Genomic DNA, 13,230 nt, shown 5'->3' on the forward strand with positions numbered 1-13,230 from the left:
CTTTAAATACGGAGCTGTGGTGGCTTCCGTCATTTACCTGGATCTAGCAGCGGGTTGTGACAGCTTAGCAACCCCTCGTACATCACAGGTAGACATCTGCTCAGCAGAGAGGCAGCTGCACTTTTGATACTCCTGCTTCTCTCTTCCTCCCTCCCTCCCTCTCTTTTTCTCTCTCTCTCTCTTTCCTTCCTCTTCCCCAGGTGGCTTGTCAGAAGAGACAGTAAAGTTTTCCCCTTTGTGTTGTCTCTGCAATTGTGGAGATCGGGGACACCCTCCCACCCTTCTTCGACAGACAGCGGTGCGGTACCCATTTTTTTCTGACCCATTAATTTTCTTCCACCGCTAAGCAGGATTTGGCAGACAGATTGGAGCTCAAATCTTAGGTATTGATAAGGAGCAAAGGGGGTGGTGGTGTATTTCCTCTTTCCTCCCAATGAAATGGACTTCATGAAAGCCTTTTATTTGTCAGAGGAGGGAAACAGAGTGGAGAAAGGCTTTGGGAGGCAAGGGGGCCCAGGGGTAGGATTCAAAAATTTTAGTGCCTGGTTGCTGCGTGGGCATGGCCTACTCAGCCTCTCGCACCATGGTGGGGTGGGGGGGCATTTTCACCCTCCCCAAGCTCCGGAGGCTTTCCTCGAGCCTCTGGGAGGGCCCTCCGGAGGCCAGAAGTGGGCTCATTTCTGAAACTTCCGGGAGGCCCATTTTTTGCCCTCCCCAGCCACTGGAGGCTTTTCTGGAGCCTCCAGGAATGTGAAAATGGCTCACATCCTGGGCTCAGGAGGGCTTCCGGAGGTGGGAAACGGCTCGTTTCTAGACTTCTAGAACTTCTGGGAGGCCTGTTTTTCACCCTCCCAGAGCCTCTGCGCGGGCCCTGTACTTACCTGGCATCCAAAACAGGCCCCATGTAGAGACTTCTGGGAGAGGAGGGACACGGTGGTGGGGCCAGTCAGTCCTTGCAGCTATCGGTTTGGTGAACCAGATGTAAAATTAGCATCCGGTTCTACCTATGACTTGATGTCATTCAAGGGTAGAAAAACCAGGGAAGTTAAAATTGTCAAATTTCTAAAAAATGTTAAAAACGCTAATGGTTAATCTCGTGTCAGGGTTCCAAGTAACATACCTGTAGCAAACAAAACTCTGAGGCAAGTATATTCTTTTAAAAAATAGGTTTATTGGATATGTCATATTGGCACAGGCTGGTGAAAACCGACTCTGAATATTCCCGCGGTTTTAACTTAATTAAAAGCAAAAGTTTGTCACTTTCTCAAAACAATCAGTCACACGGTCCAATCAGGATACTGTCCGGTTGCTAGGTGACTCCAGTCCCCTCCTTTCGAGCACCTGCAGGAATGTCCTTGGTTCTCACGAGAAAGCATTTGGTTTTGGCTACAGCACCCCAACTATCTCTATTCCCCACCTCCCTAGCCCTCTTCTCCGGTATGTCAGCACTGAAGTCCCCAAATGGCCTCAGTCAGGCCAGCTTCAGGGCTGACATCTCGATCTGCTTCTGCCTACCCTTGCCGTAGGAACTTTTGTGTGATCATAGCTAGCAACCGATTCCTGACGATAACGCTGCAACCATTTTTGTGCGCGTGTGTTTTTATATTTGTGAATCGATTTGGGTTTCTCTCCAGTCGTGACTCACGGGCGTGTGGAGAATGTAGAATGAATTTTAAGTCTAAAAGGGGCAAATGTTCTGTACCCACGTATGAAACGTCCAATCTTGCATTTTCGGGGAGTGGTGAACAAAAATCCAGCCAGCCGATGTTAATAAAAGATGGAAAGAAATCTGCCTGTATCTTCCCACCCTCACCCCCACCCCCTGGCTTTCTTTCTTTCTGACAAGTCGGTTTACCTTAATTAAACTGGTGAGTGATTAATATGGACAGTTGATCTCGTAGCTCTCATTAGGCGGGCGTTTAGGATTTTTTTTTTTTGTTCAGAAATTGGCAACGCCTGCAGCCGTCGCGTAGGTTAATGGCAAGGCAGGAATATTATCATCGGCGTGCATCTCCAGAATGGCTGAGTAGATGGTTAATAGCACGTTTTAAAGCTTCGTTTGGGGGGGGGGGTCTCTCTTAATAGTCTATGAAGAAAACGGCACCTTGTCAACCGCTTTGGGCAGTTAACAAGCAAGAACCGCGACCCATCAACAGCGGGAGGGGATTCCCCCGCGAGGTTGTTGCTGAGCTAGAAATAGATCTCACACAAGAGGTGGGGAGGAGGAGATCAGCCTTCCCATCGTCTCTGTAAAGTTGGGATTAAAAGAAGAAACTCCGTTGGCTTGTGCCATCCAACATCCTGTAGTGACCGGCTACAGGTACCTCTTCTACTTAATGACCATGAAGCCTTGGTTTTGCCACATGGGCCTGGGGAATCTAGGGTGGGATGGAACTCACCAAGTGGCTTATTAGCCGGAATGGGTGGGGAGGTTTTTTGGGGGGGATGTTATACTGGGTTTTAACTGCCCTGAGTCCCTGGGAGAGAGTGGGCAGCCATATAAATTGTCCAGATCTGTTCTGTCCTCCCTCGCCTCCGTGCGAGCGATGGCTTAATTAGCCAGCACTATCAGCCCTGGCAGCAAAAGAGTGAGCGTTTGCCAAGTGGCTCCGTTATTTCCCTCTACGCCGATAAGTCAAACAGTACTTCAGCTTTCAGTTCAGCAGTTAATTTGCCTGCTAAAAAGAGGCACAGCAGCTCTGGCTGCCTTTATATCCTGTGGGGTGTGGCTCCATGACTCAGCACTTCCTAGGCCTGTCCCACCCCTGCTTCTGTTGTTCCCTCCTCTCCTGCTTATGAAACCTAGTGTCCAACCAAGCCTGATTGCCATCAGCTGGGTCTGGAGGTGTGGCCTGGGGAGGGGGAAGAGTCAGGGGATGGAGGCCTCGTTATCTCTTCCACCTGGCCTGCCTCTGGTTCCTGGAGCTGAGCCAGGGAAGCCGGTGCTCCCGAGGTAAGTCCTGATGGCCCTTCCCCCTCACTTTCCAAGTCACTTTCTGGCAGGAGGCCCAGCTCGGGAGGCGCAGACACAACAAGATCGATGGATGGATGTATACATGTTAGATATATGATAGATGGAGAGAGAGAGAGAGAGAGATACATAGATACAGAAAGAGAGGGAGAGGGAGAGCTATGGATGGATGGATGGATAGATAGATAGATAGATAGATAGATAGATAGATAGATAGATAGATAAGATAGATAAGATAGATAAGATAGATAAAATAGACAGATTTGTTTAGTGATCATTTGAAGTTACAACGGCACTGACAAAAGTGATATATGACCATTTTTCACACTTAACACCCGTTGCAGAAGCATCATGGTCAGGCGATTAAAATTCAGGCACTTGTCAACTACCAGTAGTCCTTGACTTAGAACAGTTCATTGAGTGACCGTTCAAAGTTACAACAATAATGAAAAAAGTGACTTACGACCATTTTTCACAGTTAAGGCCTTTGCAGCAGCCCTGTGATCATGTCATCAAAGTTCAAATGCTTGGCAAACTGTTTCACCTTTATAATCATTTCTGTGTCTCTGTTGTGGTCCGCCAGCAGCCTGCGGAGCTGGCAACAGAGTCAGACAGCGGTGAGGCTGAGGAAGAGTGTGGGCCAGTCCTGGAGACTGTGGAAAGCCAAGATGAGGGCTCTGCGTTGGAAGCAGAGATGGGGCCAGGGCCATCGGGGAGTGAGGTGCAGACTCCAGAGCCTCCAGAGGCTGACAGTAGTGAGGCAGAGGAACAGGAGGAGCCTGTTCCTAATGCATGCATGAGAAGAGCTGCCAGAAGGCAAGAGCAGCTCAAGCAAAGAGGACAACTCAGGAGTAGGGCCAAGAGATGATTAGCCCCTCCCATAAGGCTTAAAAGACCAGCAACGGCATTCGGGATCTTTGCCGGAAAACAACGTTGATAGCTTTGTCTTGTTGCATTTGTTTTGTATCAATATCTTCTGAACTTTTGCCAAGAAAGGCCTTTGGCAGTTTGCTTAATTGGACCAAGGTTAGTGATAGGACTGAGGAATTTGTGTTGGGAGGAATTTGCTTTCATTTAGTTGGACTATGCTGAGAATTACTTCATTCTCAGCTGTTTTAATAATGTTTGTTTGTTTTTACACTGACTGAGTTTCCTACTGCCTACTGGGGCCTGGGTCACAACAGTCCCAAAGACACGTCTTCAGCTTTTGCAGCCTTCTGACAAGCAGAGCCCTATACCGTTTCAGACAAAGATGACTCATGCAAGTGAGCCAAGCTGCCTGGTTCACAGAAAAAGTCAAACGGTGCCCATTTTGCGGGGACCTAGGAGACAAGAAGCCAATTGGATTTAGCAGTCACTTTTCCCAAGCATTTTATGCTTTTACTATTATTTGTTTGTTTAATGCTGTGGGTGTGAGTTCCTTATATTTGTCATCCCTAACGGAATACTGTAGGCCTGGCTACATTTTTTTTTTACACTGTTTTGGCTAATAAATTCCAGTCGGAGTTGCTGAGGCCCCATGAAATATTACAACTTCAGGAGAAGGACAGGGGATATTCGTTCTTCCTGGGTTTTTTTTAGACACCGTACTAGAATGAAAAAAAAGAGAGGACCAGTTTTTTCAGTAAATTAGTTTATCATTTATCCTGTATTTCAAAGCCCTTGCTTGGCTCTGGAATCCATCTGGAGGGAACTGACTGTCTGGGAGGCCGTGAACCAAAAGGCAGAAAATCTAATTATATTTTTCAAAAAATGGAATGCTACAAGATTGTGCATGTGTGTGTGTGTATGTGTGTGTCTGACTATGTGCAAGCAATCTAATTTTTTTTCCTGTGGGTAACTTCGCTTCCATGCTGGTACATTGAATGTGATTTTCTTACAGGTAGCTTTCGACTTACGACTGATCACTTAGTGACCATTTGATATTACAACAGACTTTCCCAAAAGTGATTTACGACCTAGTTCTGAAGTTACAACATCTCCCTTCCATGGTCATATGACTATATCAGGTGTCGGCAACCTGGGGCTCTGGAGCCGCATGCAGCTCTTTCGTCCCTGTGCTGTGGCTCCCTGTCGGCTGAATCCACCACTGGCTGGCTCCGCCCCTCGCCCTCCCCTCCCAGTCACTCCTTGCATGCGCACACAGGAACCAGAAGAGCACCTGGCGACAGCACACGTGCCCACAGAGAACCCATTTCTGGCACGCATGCCATAGGTTCACCATCATGCGTGCCAGAAATGGGTTCTCTGTGGGCACGTGCGCTGTCGCCAGGTGCTCTTCTGTGTTCCTGTGTGCGCATGCAAGGAGTGACTGAGAGGGGAGGGCGAGGGGCGGAGCCAGCCAGTGGTGGATTCAGCCGACAGGGAGCCACAGCATGTGGCTCCAGAGCCCCGGGTTGCCGACACCTGATATAGTCATATGACCATGGAAGGGAGATGTTGTAACTTCAGAACTAGGTCGTAAATCACTTTTGGGAAAGTCTGTGGTAATATTTAAAATGTGATAAATAAATAAAAATAAATAAAAGCTTACAATGGGATGAGATGGGCCAAGACAGAGGTAACAGCTTTGCTCCCTGTCTGATAACTCTAATTCAAATCTTAGTAAAATTTCTCAACCTTGGTAATGGACTTCAATTTCCAGAATTCTCCAGCCAAGCATGGACTCCCTAGTCATGTGCACTTTAATTCCCAGAATTCACCAACCTGCATGGAGTGCTCAGCCAGCACAGACTTCAGCTCCTAGAATTCCCAGCCAACATGGATTCCCCAGCCAGTGTGGACTTCAACTTCCAGAATTCCCTAGCCAGTATGGCTAGCTAGGGAATTCTGGGAGTTGAAGTCCATACATCTTAAACGTTGCTAAGATTGAGGGGGAAAAAATCCAGTCTGGCATCTCTACCAATTAGTGTTTGCTGAACAAATATTAATAAAGGAAAACCATAAAAACCCTTCCTTCTTAAGTTCTCTGTTTATTCTTCTCTTTAAAGAACAATAAATACAACCAGCCATTTTAAAAGCCATCCCATGGTGGTTCTTCGGTTTATTTTACCACCAAATTATTATGACTGTAGCAATTACATTCAGGGCTCTTCAGTGCAAAGAGACAACAATTTTTGTTCTCAAAGGAAGAGAAACCTGGAAACCCAACCAGCTTTCTCCCTCCATGCCGAGCTCTCTGATTGATTCTTCCACATCTTCCTAGCGCACAATTTATCACTCGTATCTACTCCACACTCCTGGCAGACAAATCCAAGGTCCAAATCCACCCCCTACGCAGTTGGGTGAGGGACACAGTAGCTCAGGGGCTAGGAAGTTGAGCTTGTCGATCAATAGGTCAGCAGCTCAGCGGTTCGAATCCCTAGTACTGCCGTGTAACGGGGTGAGCTCCCGTTACTTGTCCCAGCTTCTGCCAACCTAGCAGTTTCAAAAGCACGTAAAAATGCAAGTAGAAAAAATAGGGACCACCTTGGTGGGAAGGTAACAGCGTTCCGTGCGCCTTTGATGTTGAGTCATGTCGGCCACATGACCACGGAGACGTCTTCAGAAAGCACTGGCTCTTCGGCTTTGAAACGGAGATGAGCACCGCCCCCTAGAGTCGGGAACGACTAGCATGTATGTGTGAGGGGAACCTTTACCTTTACCTTTACCTTACGCAGTTGGGTAACACAGCAAACCGATGTAAGGACAGCTGAGCTCTATAAACAGCAGCCCTGGAAAGCATGGCAAAGTTGGCAGCCAATACTGTAAGGCAGGGGTCTCCCAATCTCGGCAACTTTAAGACTTGTCGGTTGCCAAGCGGCTGAAATTTGATCACATGACCATGGGAGACATTGCAACGGTCGTAAGTGTGAAAAACAGTCATAATTCACTAAGTCTGTGCCATTGTGACTTCGAATAGTCACTAAATAAACTGTGGAAGACTACCTATATATAGCCTCCAGTCTAGTTTTACTGGCCAGCAATCAACACCCAGATGGGCATAGATCAGGGGTCTCCAACCTTGGCAACTTTAAGATTTGTGGACTTCAACTCCCAGAATTCAGCTGGCTGAGGAATTCTGGGAGTTGAAGTCCACAAGTCTTAAAGTTGCCAAGGTTGGAGACCCCTGGCATGGATTAATACCAATATCAGCACTAAATGAACAATCAAGACCAGTCAAGGAATCACCAACACAGACAAACAAGCTAACACTAAACAATTGTTGTGGCCGATCAGTTACCAGCGCCTCCAGCAGCCAAATCACATGAGGCTGTGTGGAGTCAGGATCAGCATCAAGGCAACCAAGGGGGAAAAGGGAATGGAGCTGGAAGAGAGAGAGAGAGAGAGAGAGAGAGAGATGTAGGCGGAGCCGGGGCCGTCCATCTGCACTCAGATGGAGAGTCAACAGCCCCTAGGTCTGGAAATGGTTGATGAGGAAGAGGAGGAACTGCTGGGTCCAGTGCCTGACAGGCGGATGTGCAGAAGCCAGAGGAGAGGAGAGCAGTGGAAATCCGTGGGCCGATCCTTGGGATGGAAGAGTCACCGCTGCTAGAGAAGCTCCACCCTAGCTCTAGGGATAAAAGGCAGGGAGCAGAGATGAATAGATGTGGAAGACAACTATTCATCTTCCAGCTGGACGGCCTTGTTAGCCTGCAGAGAGAGAGAGAAACTTTTTTTGCCGGGGCTGCTGGCGCTCCTAATAAAGGACTCTTTGAGTTAACTTCAGAGGATTTGTCGGGTTTGGGGAGCTGGATCAGAACAACAACAGCCTAACCAAGGAACCATGAAGAACACTGTCACTGCGATAACCCAGGTCGCAGCACAGAGATTACACAAACAGCTGGCAGTTCAAGCAGCCCCTTTATTTCTCCAAATCTCCCCAAACATTCCCGAAGTCCCAGAGCAGAGTGAGAACAAACCCCGCACAAACCTCAAGCAGCCTCTGGCTGCAACTAGTCCAGCCCAGCGCTGTCTGCACCAAGGCTGCACGGCAATAAATCCCCAATGTGTTTGGCAAAACGAGAGCCAAGCAAGGAGTTCAGGGAGCAGAAGATCCAGATAATCAGTCCAGAACGCCAACAAGGAATGTCCCTCTTGGCAAGTTCAAACGTCGACACACCACACTTCAGGAACCAAGAGTTTGTTCCCGACAAATGCCCCTCCTCCCGGTGTCTCATTCCCCAGGTGTTCCTGGTGAAGCTGGGCGGGGCACTCTCCTCGCAGGTGGCCTTCTCTGCCTGCACTGATCCCGCCTTCTCTGCACTCTCCTAGCCCTTACATCAGGAGGGGGTGGTTCTTACTCCTCGTCTGAGCTCTGTCTCTCCTCCCTGCTTGCAGGCCTGGCTAATTCCTAACAGCCATGCCTGGACTGACTCTGCCTTTCCCCAGTTTCCTCCAAGACCAGCGGAGCTGCCCTCTCACTCCCTGTCAGTTCTTGTTCCAGGTCATCTTCCGTCGCAGATTCAGACTCCGACAGGGGGGTGCATGACAATCACCAACACTGACAGGGCAAAGCATCGGTCTATAAACAGAGAACAAACCTCAACTCCCTTTTAGCACTGATGATGTTACCTAGTTGGGTCATGAAACGTCTGCAAGAAAACAACCAAGCTGTTCTGGTCCGTCAGCAACCTACGGAGCTGGCAATGGAGTCGGACAGCAATGAGGCTGAGGTGAGGCCAGGGCCATCAGGAAGTAAGGTACGGACTCCAGAGCCTCCAGAGACTGATAGTAGTGAGGCAGTTCCTAATGCACGCATGAGAAGAGCTGCCAGAAGGCAAGAGCAGCTCAAGCAGAGAGGAAAACTTGGGAGTAGAGCCAAGAGATAATTGGCCCCTCCCATAAGGCTTAAAACTGGGCCTCTGGTGGCTCAGACTGGTAAGACAGTCTGTTATTAACAGCAGCTGCTTGCAATTACTGCAGGTTCAAGTCCCACCAGCCCAAGGTTGACTCAGCCTTCCATCCTTTATAAGGTAGGTAAAATGAGGACCCAGATTGTTGGGGGCAATAAGTTGACTTTGTATATAATATACAAATGGATGAAGACTATTGCTTGACATAGCATAAGCCGCCCTGAGTCTTTGGAGAAGGGCAGGATATAAATACAAATTAAAAAAAACAACAGACCAGCACTGGTGTTTCAGTTTTGCCGGAAAACAACGTCATAGCTGCATCTTCTGCTTCGTCTTCTGCTTCATGTATGTCTTTGTTTTTGTGGCTTCTGGACATTTGCCAGGAAGGGCCTTTGGCAGTTTGCCTAATTGGACTAAGGTTTGTGAGATAACTGAGGAATTTGTGTTGGGAGGCATTTGTTTTACTTTGCGTTGAATGACGCTGGGAATGAAGTAATTCCCAGCAGTTCGAATAAAGTTTGTTTTTTCACAGACTTAAGTTTATTACTACCTACTTGGGTCTGGGTCACAACACAAGCTCATAAGAACACCCTGGATCCCACAGTTCAACGCCAAGCTGCAGTTATTATCTCCTACCCATTCATTCACTGACTCAACCGATCTGCTTCTGCTAATCCAAGACACCCACCTCCACCCCCCTCATCCTCTCGCTCGGGAATTTAATGCGTGTTAACTTATTTCACCCCACCAGGGCAGAGATGGATGCTTCGCCCACCTTTCTCCCTGTGTTTTCTGCCTGACCTTTCCGAGATCCTGAGCTGATATAGACGGGGCGGATTAAACTAATCATAAAATGATGAAGGGAATGCCGCAACGCTCATTGATTCGCCTGAAATTAACTGTAGTACAATAAGTCTTCCTAATGGCGTTCTGTGTTGCATTCCCAAGTGGATTCTGCTTTCCTCATTTTTTTCCCCCTCCTGCTTTCTGTCACACCAAAGATTCCCACCCCCCCTCCCTTTCGTTCCTAAGCTTCCTTTCTGGGTATCTATGACCAGGGCTGAAAGCTACTGGAGATGACAGAATACAGAATAATAAAGAGTTGGAAGGGACCTTGGACCTCTTCTAGTCCAACCCCCTGCTCAAGAGGGAGACCCTATATCAGGGGTGGGGAACCATGGCCCTTTTATGACTTGTGGACTTCAGCTCCCAGAATTCCTGAGTCCAGTTGCCTCTTGAAAAAGCACTTTTCAGACAAACATGACCTGGATGATTGAAAATCTCCCTAGAATCTCTGGAACAGAACAGAATAACAAAGTTGGAAGGGACCTTGGAGGTCTTCTAGTCCAACCGCTTGCTCAGACAGGAAACTTTATACCATTTTAGACAAATGGTTGTCCAATCTCTTAAAAGCTTCCAGTGCTGGAGTATTCACAACTTCTAGAGGCAAGTTGTTCCACTGGTTAATTGTTCCCACGATCAGGAAATTTCTCCTTAATTCCCAGTTGCTTCTCTCCTTGATTACTTCCCGTCCATTGTTTCTTGATTTGCCTTCTGGTTCTTTGGAAAATAGGTTGACTTCCTCTTCTTTGTGACAACTCCTTTAGGGCTTCACGGGTTGTCTTGGATAAGCTTGTATGGTATTTCCACAGTATAGGTTCGTTTCTCATCTTCTATGAGTAGGAGATCCCATGTTGGTTCAGTACCTCGGCAGGGGATGAAGAAGGCAATCTGGTTCTTATATCTGACGTGCTGTTGACAGAACCTCCAGGATAAAGAATAAACTCAGTATAGAGCTTGTGACAGCAAGCCTATGGCACGTGTTTCACAGGTGGCACGCAGAGCTCTCTCTGCGGGCACGCAAGCTGTCACCCCAGCCAAGCTCCACCGTGTATGCCTGCGCACCTCCCGCAGGCCAGCTGGTCTTCAGGTCTCTGCCGTGCATGTGCGGGGAGACGGGACGGATGCGTCAGGGGTGCTCGCATTACATTTTGGGGGTTGCGCATGCGCACACACCCTGCACCCCATTTTGGGCTTTGAAGGCCTCCTGCACCAACCTGGAAGCCAAAACGGGGCACGGGGGCACAGCACGAGGCCCCCCTCCACCCCGTTTTGGGCCTGGAAAGCCTCCAGGGGAATTCACATGCATGGGGATGCATGCGCATGCGTGGGGTGGCCGCTCGCATTGCATTTTGGGATTTTGGGCACATACGCGTGCATTTGCGCGCGTGCGTTTTGGACACTCAGCACCAAAAAGGTTAACCATCACTGGTGTAGAGTATCCATGACCATGTCCGAAAGCTACCGGAGATGACAGAATGATGGAGTTGGAAGGGACCTTTGAGGTCTTTTAGTCTAACCCCCTTCTCAAGCAGGAGATCCTATACCATTTTGGTCAAATATCTGTCCAATTTCTTCTTAAAAGCCTCCGGTGTTGGAGCTCCCACAACTTCTGGAGACAAGTCGTTCCGCTGGTTAATTGTTCTCACTGTCGGGAAATGTTCTCCTTAGTTCTAGGTTGGTTCTAGCGACCGGGGAATCCCCGCAGTTGAATTCCACAAGTCTTAACGTTGGCAAGGTCGGAGACCCTTGAAGACTTGTATCTTACTGAGCTATTTGCAAAATGTCTGTTCAATTAAATAGACTACATTGTTTTAGTTGTTACTCTTTTTTTATATATATAAATTTTTTTTATTTTATAAACAAACATTTAGTACATCAGTCATTTCTTCTGTGTGACATCTCGGTGTTTTCTTCATGGCTCCATCTATATGTTATTTCTTCTTTCTTCATTTCAATTTAATCTATTACAATTTGTCCACAAGTATAATGTTCTAATTATACCATTTTCTTACATAACTATCAATTTCTTAGCTATATCTGTTTTCTAACCAATGGTAAAATTGATCCCATATCTTAAAATATTCTGAATCCTCCTTTTCTTTGATCATCAAAGTTAATCTATTGATTTCTGCATGATCTAAAAAAATTTTAATAACTTCTCCTTTCAGGGGTATTTTCTTGGTTTTCCAGTTTTGTGCAAAAACAATTCGTGCTGCTGTTATTACATGTATAATCAAATACATATTTTGGTCTTGGTGTATTTGGGTTTTTCCCCGTGTAAGGTTGAGAGTATTTTGGTGACGTTTTGATGAGGTCTCATTTGTCATCTTCAGGTTGGTGCTTACGGCTTCGTGCTTGTGCGAGCAAAACGTAGTTGGAGCTGCCGTCTCTCTATAAATACTGGTGGGGAGGTGGGGAGTGTTGCTGTAAGTGGGTTGGTTGGCTGTGTGGTTGCAGCTTGATTGGTAGGTGGAGTGGGTGTTTGCAGAATAGTCGGCTGTTTTGTAGCATCCTGTGTGGGTATGGTCCTAGTTGTGTGCCCATTAGTCTTTTGTGTTGTACGAAACAGCCGGCTAATCTGCAAACACCCACTCCACCTACCAAACAAGATGCAACCACACAGCCAACCACCCCACTTACAGCAACACTCCCCACCAGTATTTATAGAGAGACAGCAGCTCCGACCACGCTTTGGTCGCACAAGCACGAAGCCGTAAGCACCAGCCTAAAGATGACAAGTGAGACCTCGTCGAAACGTCGCCAAGATACTCTCAACCTTACACGGGAAAAGACCCAAATACGCCAAGACCTACATACCTATACCTGTGAAAACCTACGAAAACAAATAAATATTTTCTTTACTAGTTTTCTCTGGAAGGATACCCAATAAGATAGTTGTTCCTCTTTTTGAAAGGTGACAAATCTGCTGAGGAAATTCCAGGCTGAGTTTCACAAACCCTGGCTTAGAATATAATCAAGAACAATGCAGTTGCAAGTCATGATTGTAAAGGGGGGATCACCCCAATGACCAACCCAATTTTGTCAGCTTTTTTTTTTTTTGCGGCAGTTGTTAAGTGAATACTTGTTAAATTAATCCATTATTTCCTATGGTTTGGTTTATGTGCGGAGAGGGGGTGCTGTTCAGAGGTTCGGACCGGTTCACCCAAACTGGTAGTGGAAATCGCGGGCAGGCCTGCTCTGTGCCATCCTATTTAGGCACATTTTTGAGTCCCGGTGCATGTGTGGAAGGCAAACTGGGTGCATGTGTGCACGAAGTGGGCGTGCAGTCTGAGGCGTAGGGGCCTCTGTGGCTCAGACTGCTAATGCAGTCTGTTATTAACAGCAGCTGCCTGCAATTACTGCAGGTTCTAATCCCACCAGGCCCAAGATTGACTCAGCCTTCCATCCTTTATAAGGTAGGTAAAATGAGGACCCAGATTGTTGGGGGGGGCAATAAGTTGACTTTGTATATAAATATACAAATAGAATGAAGACTATTGCTAACATAGTGTAAGCCGCCCTGAGTCTCCGGAGAAGGGCGGGATATAAATGCAAATAAAAAAAAAACAACTGGTAGTAACC

At 47.3% G+C, this 13,230-nt stretch overlaps 1 protein-coding gene across 1 annotated transcript in view; it reads left to right on the top strand.

Annotated features, from left to right (window-relative positions):
- The window catches only part of AATF (apoptosis antagonizing transcription factor), a 134,290-nt gene that overhangs the window by 77,299 nt on the left and 43,761 nt on the right, over window positions 1–13,230 (top strand). The gene's annotated exons all lie outside the window — the stretch shown is intronic.

The sequence above is a fragment of the Ahaetulla prasina genome, chromosome 1, assembly GCF_028640845.1.
Source record: "Ahaetulla prasina isolate Xishuangbanna chromosome 1, ASM2864084v1, whole genome shotgun sequence".
Lineage (NCBI taxonomy): Eukaryota > Metazoa > Chordata > Lepidosauria > Squamata > Colubridae > Ahaetulla > Ahaetulla prasina.